This window comes from Rattus rattus, chromosome 17, assembly GCF_011064425.1.
Source record: "Rattus rattus isolate New Zealand chromosome 17, Rrattus_CSIRO_v1, whole genome shotgun sequence".
NCBI lineage: Eukaryota > Metazoa > Chordata > Mammalia > Rodentia > Muridae > Rattus > Rattus rattus.
In genome coordinates this window covers 15,079,963-15,093,431 of record NC_046170.1, presented here as the reverse complement: position 1 = coordinate 15,093,431, position 13,469 = coordinate 15,079,963, and the positions used below count along the sequence as shown (strand labels likewise).

Below are 13,469 nucleotides of genomic sequence, written 5' to 3'. Positions count from 1 at the left end.
CTAAGGAAGGGACAGCACAGAGTGAGGAAGTGTGGGGCTAAGGGTGGCAGGTGAGTGGGCCTACTAGCAAGCAAGCTGTAGGCTGCCTGCAGCGGAGCAGCTCAGGCCAAATTGGCATAATAGGAGTTTCAAAGTGATGAGGCTGGCTAGGGCTGATGCTTTGACAACAAAAAGATAGTGGAGAGTTAGTAAAAATTCAAGTTGCTGCCTTCAGTGGCCAGACCTTCAACACTTGCTCACAGAAGGAGAGCATTCATTAAAAGAAGTTCTTTGAGGGAGCCTGCCTTATCTGTTGGCCCTATTCCAAGAGAGGAGTCGGTCTCTAACATTAAGTAACCTTCCCCATTAGTCATCATTGACATAAAGAGTACCTCTGATCCTATCTCTGCAGCAGTCAGTTCCTGCCCCTATGGTCAAAATGCCACAGGTTGGGGGGCAGGGGAGCCCCTAAAGTAGTTTCAGAAAAAGTCTGCAGCAGACTGCGAGGAACTTTTTTTGCTAGACAGAACAGGCTTTACTCTAGGATGATAAGAGGAGAAAGTCTTGGCACTGGCTCTTCAGCTTACTCCAACTGGAGGCTGTGGCCAAGGTCAGGATTAATGTTTTCTTTTCCATAGACCTTTAACCCAGTGAGACAGTTTGGTAAACGGCTGCTACTAAGGTCCTGAGAGTCCTAGGTGAACCGGTTACAATTCTTATGTCAGCCACTTGGCATCTAGATGCTTGTTAGTAACTGTTACAGGTCTTCTTTACCACCGAGGAAAGACAGAATCCTACTAGAGGCCAGAAAAAATGTTTGAGACATGGATGGAAGACCCTCACCCCTGACTGTTGACTTCAATACCCCTGAAGGTAGGGAGTGTTCCAGGTCTACCGCCAGGCTCCATGGGTGGGTCTCCGAGGGGCTAGAAAATGCCCCACCAATCTGGCTAAGATAAAGAAAAGATATAAAGAGAAAGTTACAGAAACATGAGGGGTTAAGATAAGTTGCTGAGAGAGTTAATCTAAGTTGCAGAGACAGTAAGGTTGAAGTGTGGTTCAGGGTCTGTGCACATAAGTGGACAGCATCTAGTAGCTGTAGAGGAAGATGCAGAAGATGGCATAACAGAGAGACTGAGGAAGAGAAAGAGGAAAGAAGGCAGAAATAAGAGGAAGCTAGAGAGCTAAAGAGAGAAAAACAGGTAGAGAGAATAAATAAAAGTCTAAAAGAGACCCTGACCAAATTGACCATGGAGACTGGCTCAGACTGGCTGGCACTCCTTCCCTCTTGCTCTCTTCAGAGCAAGAAATGCCCCTTCCAGATTCAGCCTTACTCACGCCCCCGAAGAGACTACAGAGTTCAGGGCAGGTGAAAAAGACGAATACAACTCTAAAAGAGACCTTGACAAAATTGGCCTTAGAGACTGGTGGGGGAGACTGGACCATCCTCTTTCCTTCCTGACCTTTTTGGCCTCTCTTGAGAGGCAGAGCCACCGAGCTGACACTGAAGGGAGGTACTCCTTAAAGGAGAATCTAAGTCCAGAGAGACAGCCCGTAACAGACTCTGGCTGCCCCTCTGCTTGCCTTTCTGTTTCATAGGTACAAAGCTTGCACTTATTTTTGCAATGGCCTTTTCATCCCAAGAAAGCTTCCTCGTTTAGCTGTGTGACTGAATGCTACTTGTCACCTGATCTGGTTGTTCCACCAGCTCTCAACGGGCCACCCTCTAGCTTTCTTGCCTGGCTCCTTTCTCCTGTTCCTAAGAATTTTATCACCTAATACACTGTGTTGTTTGACTTATAATACCCCCCATCCTGCTAATAATATGTATGTCCCAGATTCCCATTGTGAAGGTTCTAATTCTAAAACAAGGGGATGGTGTATCCCTCTAAATATTAAATTTCCCTCCGTGGGTTGAAACCAGGATTGGACACATGGATATATTTGGGGTCTTAGAATGTTTCAATCAGGTGCTGATACAGGGATTATATTTACCATAAAATTGTTAAAAAGAACCTGTACATTCCTACTTCTCGGCTTCTGGGCACTGATCCAAAGGAGCCCAGGGAGGCACTGAACACCGTGCAGGGCACATGCAACTTTATCTACAGCCTGCACTCCATTAAGAGGAGCTGCTTGCTCAAAGAACTGCACCACTTCGAGTCCATTGCCATCGCACAAGTAGAACTGGAAGCTCTACCACCCACCCCAGGACAGCTGAATTATGTATTTATTCTTCTACAATGTGATACCTTTTGTAGGATTTGGCTTTTTGGATAATGCAATTATGATTGGTGCAGGAAACCAAATTGAATTGTCTATTGGAATTATTTTGGGAATTTCAACAATGTCAATCAACATGTTATTTTTCCTTCTATGTATCAACATATTATTTAACTTTCAGTTATTGATACTGTACTGTACTGAGTTGGGGTTTGCTTATTTCTGACATAACGTGAATTCTGGTTTCTGAGAGAGAGTCAGTGCTTAGATATTTCCTGTGTCTTAGAATATGGTTGAAGAGAGCATGAAAAATGTCAGAGAAGGCTTAGGAAAAAGAGAAAATGAGAAAGAGAAAAAGCTGAGCGCTGATAATCAAAATTGGTCTCTGTTGGGCCCCCTAGTAGGCCTTCCTTTGCTTATATCTTTTGGCACTTGGACACTTTAATCGTTTAACCAGCTTTATTAAACAACAGGTAGATAATATGGCAACAAAACCTATTCAGGTATATTATCATAGGCTAGTTATGGAGGATGCTTTGATGATGGCCAAGCTCACCTACACATCTCCTCCCAGCCCAGCCAAGGACAATTTTGTCCTTCAGCCAAATGAGGCCAACATTCTTTTCTGCCTGCTGTCCTGATGTCTTTGCTGAAAAATCAACGAATTGTCACCCCTGCGTGCTGAGCTGGACAATCAATGATGGGTAAGAGAGTGATATATTCATGAAAAAAGGGCCTGAGACAGGAGGGCCGCCATTAGCTGCTGCCGTATCCCATGATGGACCCTGGCCACAAGATTCTCTTGGCCATGTGACAAATATCACTCCAACCTAAGACAGACATAATTCCCGAGATGCTCATTCCAGGACAGCATAGCTATTTGGCCACCTTTTCATTTGACTATAAGAAAGGGGGAGATGTTGGGAGCGATGCCCTTGAAGCCCTCCATTGTTGATGTTATTATTATGGTTAGCGTTAAGTATGACTGGGTTCATGGAAAATCCCCAGCCAGCTGCAGAAGACTAATACAAATCTGGTGGTCAAAATGAATAATAATATCATATGTCAAGATACCCAATGTGATGACCTTTCTGAAAAACCAACATCCTGCTGACTAATAGATATGACAAACCTGTGACCTTCCTGACATCCTGTCAACATCAGCCGATTCCCTGACCACACGAATACTGTGTCCTTGGCCTGTGTACATGTTTCTTACTTCCCCCTCCCTCTGTTACCCATGTTATGGTATAAATTCAGCCTTGGGGAAAAATAAAATTGTCGTCTTGATCAGACTCTTGTCTTGGCGTCCTTCTTCACATCTCTTGTCCCCCATTCTCTTCCAGGTACCCCCGGACTCTTTGCTTACATACTGTTCTTGGGTCTTAGTACTTCTAAGGAGGCCTTTTGTTACGGAGGTTTGTCTGGTGTTAAGTATCACTTTCTTCACTTCCTAAATAGTTGGCTGTAGGTAAATCATAGAGAAATATTTTACCTCAGTTTCTGCACACATAGATGAGGTGATGACTGTCCCTACTTTTAGGGTGAGTTGATGTATGTGATGTGGCTAGCCGTACTAAAACGCATGCCAGATTGCAGGACATCTGCATACTATGATTTGTACAAATGTGGAACCTGCATAGTGGGACTTAAAGCATCCCCTGAGCATGTAAGTTGAATTCCATGGAAAGAATAGCCTGAGAACCCTAGAAGAGCAAAGGCACATGTCCTGTTCATAGTGGTACTTACATTAGCAATGGGCTTGGTATCTGTTGTAATCAGAGCAGCAGTGAGGGCCACACCACTCTCAGAAATGGCCCAGAGGAGATAACACCTAGCAAGGGAAAGAAGAGGAGGAAGAGTATATGCTTACAAGAGTGGCCAGTGGTTCATTTGCTCTTTAAGGCTTCCCCCAGGTGCTCTTCTGCCCTGATTATTCATTTCCGGGCTGTGGTGCTCCTGATAGGCTTCCCAGATTTCTCTTTGGTTTTACATTCCTCCAAAGAGAATAACAATGGGATGGAAACTGACCAGAGTAAGAGATAGAATAGGACTCAGGTGGCAGGAGCTCACAAGGGAAACTGGGAAAACTGTGTTAACTCTGAACTTCAGACTCTGTCCCATCATTTCTGTTCTTCAGAATATAGCTAATGAATAAGAACCATGGGGGTCTGTAAAAATGTCAAAGAATGCTTGTTCTTTGTTAATAGTAAAGCTTGGAAACAACCCATGATTCTAATATTATAAAATTTGGTGATAAAGATTTATTCCTACCATGGAATATTATGCAATTATAAAAGAGAACACCAAAGAGGTGTTTTATATTTAGGAAAATATTTATGTTCTATTACTGCATATTACATTTTATTTTGGGTAAAAGAATTGAAGATCAAATGTAGTTGCACATTAAGGAAAAATAAAAGAGATTATGCATGGATGGAAGAAGACAGACAGACAGACATATAGATGATATGGACAGGTAAATAAAATTGTTGGGAAAGATTAAAGATATAAACATAAAAATCTTATAGTAATAGTCTCTGGGTAACAGGAGATGGACAACTTTACTCTTTGGATTAACTTGTATTCTTTTCTCTACTCCAACATGTATGCCTTTGAATACAAAACCAATATAGGTTTTAAATATGTATTAATATTGGCTATTTTCTACTCAACTCCAAGGCAGTATCTTACGGCTCATATAACCTTCTGTACATTCTTTAAATATCCATCTGGCTCACTCTCATGCACCACGATACTTTTCATCCCATCTGTATCTGTGATCCATGTTTGTGTTCCATCTCCCCTATTCCACCTCCTTTCCCTCTACTCCCACACCTACTGCCCTAGGACATCCAGGTTATTTAAAGTTGTCTGCCTTCCCTCTTAGGCGTGCAAAAGCTGTCATACCTCCTCGGGGGAAGCTCCATTCTGTTTTTGGACTTTAACTTTCCTCAATGAATAGTTCCGGCTTGAAGGACACCTGCTGTAACTTATGCTGAAATCAATACTTGTACTTTTTATCTAGGGGCTATAGTTCATAAAACTGTGTGTGTGTGTGTGTGTGTGTGTGTGTGTGTGTGTGAGAGAGAGAGAGAGAGAGAGAGAGAGAGAGAGAGAGAGAGAGGGAGAGAGAGAGAGAGAGAGAGAGAGAGAGAGAGAGAGAGAGAGAGAGAGAGAGAGAGAGAGAGAGGCTGGAAAAATAAGCTTGAGCTTCACGGGAGCACAGGGGCATTTAGTCTTCAGCTGTCTACCGTCCGATGGTATGTTGTAAATATAATCTTGTAAGCAAAGATGTTCAGGGATGGATTGGATGGTGGATGGCTTTTAAGGCGGTTTAGACACATAAACTTGGGGTTTTTTTACCTGGAGCTAGGAACACTTACAAGAACAGACACTGAAACCTCCTGCGGATTCTCCAAAGATGGTCACAGAGCCTGGGTTGCCCCCAAAGTTGGCAATATTATCCTGGACACAGTGTAGTGCAGCCACCTGGTCCAAGTGACCCCAGTTGCCCCGGCTGTGTTCATCCCCTGTGCTGCAAGAGAACATCATGACTTAGATATCATGTCAATGCTAACAAGGATCTCAACTCCTCAAATGGGTTGGGGACCCCCAAACACCCCAGCATCAGGTTGTGCATTGCGTCCCTGACAAGGAAGTCTATTTGATTCTCATTTATGCAGCAATGTTCTATGTGGGGGCTCTGTGCTCAACTTCTAGCAGCTTTGTACCAAGGAGTTAATATTGCACCCAGCACTGCTCAGAGCTAGAGCATGGTGAGAGGAAAGCACAAATCTCTGACTACACTCAGCCCACACTGCAGACCAGGAACCAGCAGATGAATAGAGAATGATTCCAGAGAGTAGAAAAAGAAAACCATGCACACCCTGTGACAGATGTGGGCCTGTGAGGGTGGCATTTTAGGTAGTTTTCATTTGAAAAGACCTCCTGGAGGCAGTGAGTGGGTTTGGTGGAGACCTAAATAAAATGAAGACACAGGTCTCCTGGGTATCCAAAGAATGGAATTTCACCCAGGAGAAGCTGCAGGTGGAAAGGTCCTGGGTACGAGAAAAACAGAATAAATGTAGCTGTTGTGATTTCTGAAAAGCTCTTCTGTGTCATTATAAGTAATGCTTTCAAGTATTACAAATATAGATCTCATTATGTTATAAGGATAGGTCTCAATGACTTAGAGACATTGTTCAGAGACATGACAGGTCTCATAGAACACATTGAATGAAACAGGTCTTGTGCTAAAACCTTAAGTGTGGGCAGTCCGGACACTGCCTGGACCTGAAGGGAATAGGTTAACAGTTATCTGCACCCAAATCCCGTGGGAGGGAGAGCTAAACCTTCAGAGGGGCAGACATGCCTGGGAAGCCAGAAGAGACTACACTCTGCCCACATTTCTGACTCCAGAGGAAAACACCTAACACCAACTGAGACCCCGGTGCACCGGGGCTCCAGGAAAAGGCAGCACAGACCATCCTGGTTGCTGCCCTCACTAAGAGCTCAAAAGCAGCCCCCAACTAGCAACTTGAGCCACGGGACCACAGGTAAGACCAACTTTTCTGCTCCAAGCGACCTGCCTGGTGAACTCAGAACACAGGCCCACAGGAACAGCTGAGGACCTGTAGACAGGAAAAACTACACGCCCGAAAGCAGAACACTCTGTTCCCATAACTGGCTGAAAGCAGGAAAACAGGTCTACAGCACCCCTGACACACAGGCTTATAGGACAGTCTAGCCAGTGTCAGAAATAGCAGAACAAGGTGACACCAGAGAAAACCTGATGGCGAGAGGCAAGCACAGGAACCCAAGCAACAGAAACCAAGACTACATGGCACCATCGGAGCCCAATTCTCCCACCAAAGCAAACACTGAATATCCAAACACATCAGAAAAGCATGATCTAGATTTAAAATCACATTTGATCATGATGCTGGAGGACTTCAAGAAAGACATGAAGAACTCCCTTAGAGAAACACAGGAAAACATAAATAAACAAGTAGAAGCCTATAGAGAGGAATCACAAAAATCCCTGAAAGAATTCCAGGAAAACATAATCAAACAGGTGAAGGAGTTAAAAATGGAAATAGAAGCAATAAAAAAGGGCACAGGGAAACAACCCTGGATATAGAAAACCAAAGGAAGAGACAACGAGCCGTAGATACAAGCATCACGAACAGAATACAAGAGATAGAAGAGAGAATCTCAGGAGCAGAAGATTCCATAGAAATCATTGACACAACGGTCAAAGAAAATGGAAAATGGGAAAAGCTACTGGTCCAAAACATACAGGAAATCCAGGACTCAATGAGAAGATCAAACGTAAGGATAATAGGTAAAGAAGAGAGTGAAGACTCCCAGTTAAAGGACCAGTAAATATCTTCAACAAAATCAGAGAAGAAAACATCCCTAACCTAAAGAAAGAGATGCCCATAAACATACAAAAAGCCTACAGAACTCCAAATAGATTGGACCAGAAAAGAAACTCCTCCCATCACATAATAATCAAAACACCAAATGCACAAGATAAAGAAAGAATATTAAAAGCAGTAAGGGAAAAAGGTCAAGTAACATATAAAGGCAGACCCATCAGAATCACACCAGACTTCTGGCCAGAGACTATGAAGCCAGAAGATCCTGGACAGATGTCATACAGACACTAAGAGAACACAAATGCCAGCCCAGGTTACGGTATCCTGCAAAACTCTCAATTAACATAGATGGAGAAACCAAGATATTCCATGACAAAACCAAATTTACACAATATGTTTCTACAAATCCAGACTACAAAGGACAATAAATGGTAAAGCCCAACATAAGGAGGCAAGCTATACCCTAGAAGAGGCAAGAAACTAATCGTCTTGGCAACAAAACAAAGAGAAGAAAAGCACACAAACATAACCTCACATCCAAATATGAATATAACAGGAAGCAATAATCACTATTCCTTAATATCACTCAACATCAATGGTCTCAACTCACCAATAAAAAGACATAGATTAACAAACTGGATACGCAATGAGGACCCTGCATTCTGCTGCCTACAGGAAAAAGACACACACTACCTCAGAGTGAAAGGCTGGAAAACAACTTTCCAAGCAAATGGTCTGAAGAAGCAAGCTGGAGTAGTCATTCTAATATCGAATAAAATCAATTTTCAACTAAAAATCATCAAAAAAGATAAGGAAGGACACTTCATATTCATCAAAGGAAAAATCCACCAAGATTAACTCTCAATCCTAAATATCTATGCCCCAAATACAAGGGCACCTACATACATAAAAGAAACCTTACTAAAGCTCAAAGCACACATTGCACCTCACACAATAATAGTAGGAGATTTCAACACCCCACTCTCATCAATGGACAGGTCATGGAAACAGAAATTAAACAGAGACATATACAGACTAAGAGAAATCATGAACCAAATGGACTTAACAGATACTTATAGAACATTCTATCCTAAAACAAAAGGATATACTTCTTCTCACCACCTCATGGTACTTTCTCCAAAATTGACCATATAATTGGTCATAAAACAGGCCTCAATAGATAGCAGAAAGATAGAAATAATCCCATGCGTCCTATCAGACCACCACGGGCTAAAGCTGGTCTTCAACAACAATAAGGGAAGAACACCCACAGACACATGGAAGTTGAACAATGCTCTACTCAATGATAACCTGGTAAAGGAAGAAATAAAAAAAGAAATTGAAGACTTCTTAGAATTTAATGAAAATGAAGGTACAAAATACCAAACTTATGGGACACAATGAAAGCTGTGCTAAGAGGAAAATTCATCTCTCTGAGTGCCTGCAGAAACAAACAGGAGAGAACATATGTCAGCAGCCTGACAGCACACTTAAAAGCTCTAGAACAAAAAGAAGCAAATACACCCAGGAGGAGTAGAAGGCAGGAAATAATCAAACTCAAAGCTGAAATCAACCAAGTAGAAACAAAAAGACCATAGAAAGAATCAACAGAAACAAAAGTTGGTTCTTTGAGAAAATCAACAAGATAGATAAACCCTTAGCCAGACTAACGAGAGGACACAGAGACATTATCCAAATTAACAAAATCAGAAATGAAAAGGAAGACATAACTATGGAATCAGAGGAAATTTAAAAAATCATCAGATCCTACTACAAAAGCCTATATTCAACAAAACTTGAAAATCTGCAGGAAATGGACAATTTCCTAGACAGCTACCAGGTACCGAAGTTAAATCAGGAACAGCTAAACCATTTAAACAACCCCATAACTCCTAACGAAATAGAAGCAGTCATTAAAGGTCTCCCAACCAAAAAGAGCCCAGGTCCACACAGGTTCAGTACAGAATTCTATCAGACCTTCATAGAAGACCTCATACCAATACTATCCAAAGTATTCCACAAAATTGAAACAGATGGAGCGCTACCGAATTCCTTCTATGAAGCCACAATTACTCTTATACCTAAACCACACAAGGACCCAACAAAGAAAGAGAACTTCAGACCAATTTCCCTTATTAATATCGACACAAAAATACTCAATAAAATTCTGGCAAACCGAATCCAAGAGCACATCAAAACAGTCATACACCAGGTTCAAATAGGCTTCATCCCAGGCATGCAGGAATGGTTTAATATATGGAAAACCATCAACGTGATTCATTATATAAACAAACTGAAAGAACAAAACCACATGATCATTTCATTAGATGCTGAGAAAGCATTTGACAAAATTCAACACCCCTTCATGATAAAAGTCCTGGAAAGAATAGGAATTCAAGGCCCATACCTAAACATAGTAAAGCCATATACAGCAAACCAGTCACTAACATTAAACTAAATGGAGAGAAACTTGAAGCAATCCCACTAAAATCAGGGACTAGACAATGCTGCCCACTCTTTCCCTACTTATTCCGTATAGTTCTTGAAGTTCTAGCCAGAGCAATCAGACAACAAAAGGAGATCAAGGGGATACAGATCGGAAAGAAGAAGTCAAAATATCACTATTTGCAGATGATATGATAGTATATTTAAAAAGTTATCCCAAAAAGTTCCACCAGAGAACTACTAAAGCTGATAAACAACTTCAGCAAAGTGGCTGGGTATAAAATTAACTCAAATAAATCAGTAGCCTTCCTCTACACAAAAGAGAAACAAGCCGAGAAAGAAATTAGGAAATGACACTCTTCATAATAGTCCCAAATAATATAAAATACCTCGGTGTGACTTTAACCAAGCAAGTAAAAGATCTGTACAATAAGAACTTTAAGCCTCTGAAGAAAGAAATTGAAGAAGACCTCAGAAGATGGAAAGATCTCCCATGCTCATGGATTGGCAGGATTAATATAGTAAAAATGGCCATTTTACCAAAAGCGATCTACAGATTCAATGTAATCCTCATCAAAATACCAGTCCAATTCTTCAAAGAGTTAGACAGAACAATTTTCAAATTCATCTGGAATAACAAAAAACCCAGGATAGCTAAAACTATTCTCAACAATAAAAGGACTTCTGGAGGAATCACTATCCCTGACCTCAAGCAGTATTACAGAGCAATAGTGATAAAAACTGCATGGTATTGGTACAGAGACAGACAGATAGACCAATGGAATAGAATTGAAGACCCAGAAGTGAACCCACACACCTATGGTCACTTGATGTTTGACAAAGGAGCCAAAACTATCCAATGGAAAAAAGATAGCATTTTCAGCAAATGGTACTGGTTCAACTGGAGGTCAACATGTAGAATGCAGTTCGATCCAATCTTATCACCCTGTACAAAGTTTAAGTCCAAGTGGATCAAGGACCTCCACATCAAACCAGATACACTCTAACTAATAGAAGAAAAAGTGGGCAAGCATCTCGAACACATGGGGACTGGAGAAAACTTCCTGAACAAAACACCCATGGCTTATGCTCTAAGATCAAGAATCGACAACAGGGATCTCATAAAACTGCAAAGCTTCTGTAAGGCAAAGGACACTGTGGTTAGGACAAAATGGCAACCAACAGATTGGGAAAAGATCTTTACCAATCCTACAACAGATAGAGGCCTTTTATCCAAAATATACAAAGAACTCAAAAAGTTAGACCTCAGGGAGACAAATAATCCTATTCAAAAATGGGGTTCAGAGATAAACAAAGAATTCACAGGTGAGGAATGCTGAATGGCTGAGAAACACCTAAAGAAATGTTCAACATCTTTAGTCATAAGGGAAATTCAAATCAAAACAACCCTGAGATTTCACCTCACACCAGTGAGAATGGCTAAGATCAAAAACTCAGGTGACAGCAGATGCTGGCCAGGATGTGAAGAAAGAGGAACACTCCTCCATTGTTGATGGGATTGCAGACTGGTACAACCATTATGGAAATCAGTCTTGAGGTTCCTCAGAGAATTGGACATTGAACTATCTGAGGACCCACTATACCTCTCTTGGGCATATACCCAAAAGATGCCCCAACATATAACAAAGACACATGCTCCACTATGTTCATAGCAGCCTTATTTATAATAGCCAGAAGCTGGAAAGAACCCAGATGCCCTTCAACAGAAGAATGGATACAGAAAATGTGGTACATCTACACAATGGAATATTACTCAGCTATCAAAAACAATGACTTTATGAAATTCATAGGCAAATGGATGGAACATATTATATATGTATGTATGTATATATTTATATACATGTATGTATATGCATATATGCATATATATATATATATATAAATATATATCTCCAAGTACATTGTTCTGGAGGTGTTAGAATATACAGAATGTAGAAAGAGTTACCTGAACCTGGAAGTTCATCAATGCAGCTATGGGATTGTTCTCATCCATCCTGGGGTGGGACTTTTCTGAGATGAAGTATTTTGTAAGTAACCATTAAGTAACCCTAATATAAACCAAATAAAGTCAAACATTTTTCTTTCATGCCATATCTGAGGTTAACAGATGTTTGTTATGACATCCAGGGAAGTTAACAAAACAATATCTCAAGTATTCTCCAATGTACTTGTCTCCCATTAGATTTTGGAGGAAACAGTTATTCAGCCAACACATGAGTAACAACTCTTTATATCACCTCTTTCTTCATCCTTCCGTCTCTAAGGTACATAGATTCCTCTTGAGTGAAAGAAACAAAACATGATTTGATTTCTCAGAATATTTTTTCAACTTCTTTACAAATTGAGGTAATAAAAAGTCTATAACGTTTTATTGGCTTTGCACAATATACCCTGCACCCTGTGAACCTTACAGCTTTAACAATAAGACGCCTCAGAGCTCAACATGTCCCCCTGAGTTTGCTTCTTTGCTGCCTCCCTGTCTCTGATTTCCATCCAAAAGTCATTTCCTTGTTTTTTTGGCCATGAGCTGCCTGTGTTGGGACTCCAGTCTATAGTACCCTTCCTTCTGGTCATATTCTGGCTAATGGGGCAGCCCTTCTCCATGAGTGTTCCAGCAAACAGGACAAAGAGGAATTAAACAAACCAGCTGTGCTGTTTCAACAGTGCTCTCATATTTGCAAGTATGACCTCTGTCTGCCACCTTCCACAAATGTGCCATCCTCTGTTGTTGCAAAATATAAAAAAATAAAAGCTCTAAAACCCACTCTAGGTCTGGCATTGCAGTGCCCCAAGATGTCTGCTGGATATCTCAATTCTCAGTCAGCAAAGCCTCTCACCCGCTTTGCTCCATCCCATATCACACCGACGAAGGTCTCTTTCTGAGCCATCAGCAATCTCTCGACCTATCTAGTTCCCAAGGCAGGTTTCCTTGCCAGAAACACACATCCCAACTTCGTGGTGGCCAAGACCAGCCACTCCACACTCCATTACACTTAAATCTACACATGAAAGAACACGACACAATAACCTTTGGCCCAGTTGATAAGATATGATTGCCCACCTAAACATACAAAGCCCAATACACATCCATCCCTTGAAAACATTCCTATCAACCTGTAAAGGTACAGCATCGAATCTTAACATCACCTGCCATATTGTCCTGCCATGGCTTCTCTCCCTGTCCTTCCTGTCTCTTCTCTTTTCTGTTCCAGTCTCCTCCTCTTCCTTCAAACTTTCTCCCGCCCATCCTTCCTTCTCATCCAATGATAGGCCCCCTTCTATCTTTTGCCCGCCTCACCTGTGACATCATCCCACACTTCCATATATTTTTTGATGACTTTTGGTTGAAAATAAATTTTATTCAATATTACAATGGCTATTCCAGCTTGTTTTTTTCAGACCATTTGCTTGGAAATT

The 13,469-nt window shown here is 41.3% G+C and overlaps 1 protein-coding gene across 2 annotated transcripts in view; it reads right to left on the bottom strand.

The window, feature by feature from the left end:
• The window catches only part of LOC116886682 (carboxylesterase 1D), a 61,440-nt gene that overhangs the window by 21,469 nt on the left and 26,502 nt on the right, over positions 1–13,469 (bottom strand). The window lies entirely within an intron of this gene.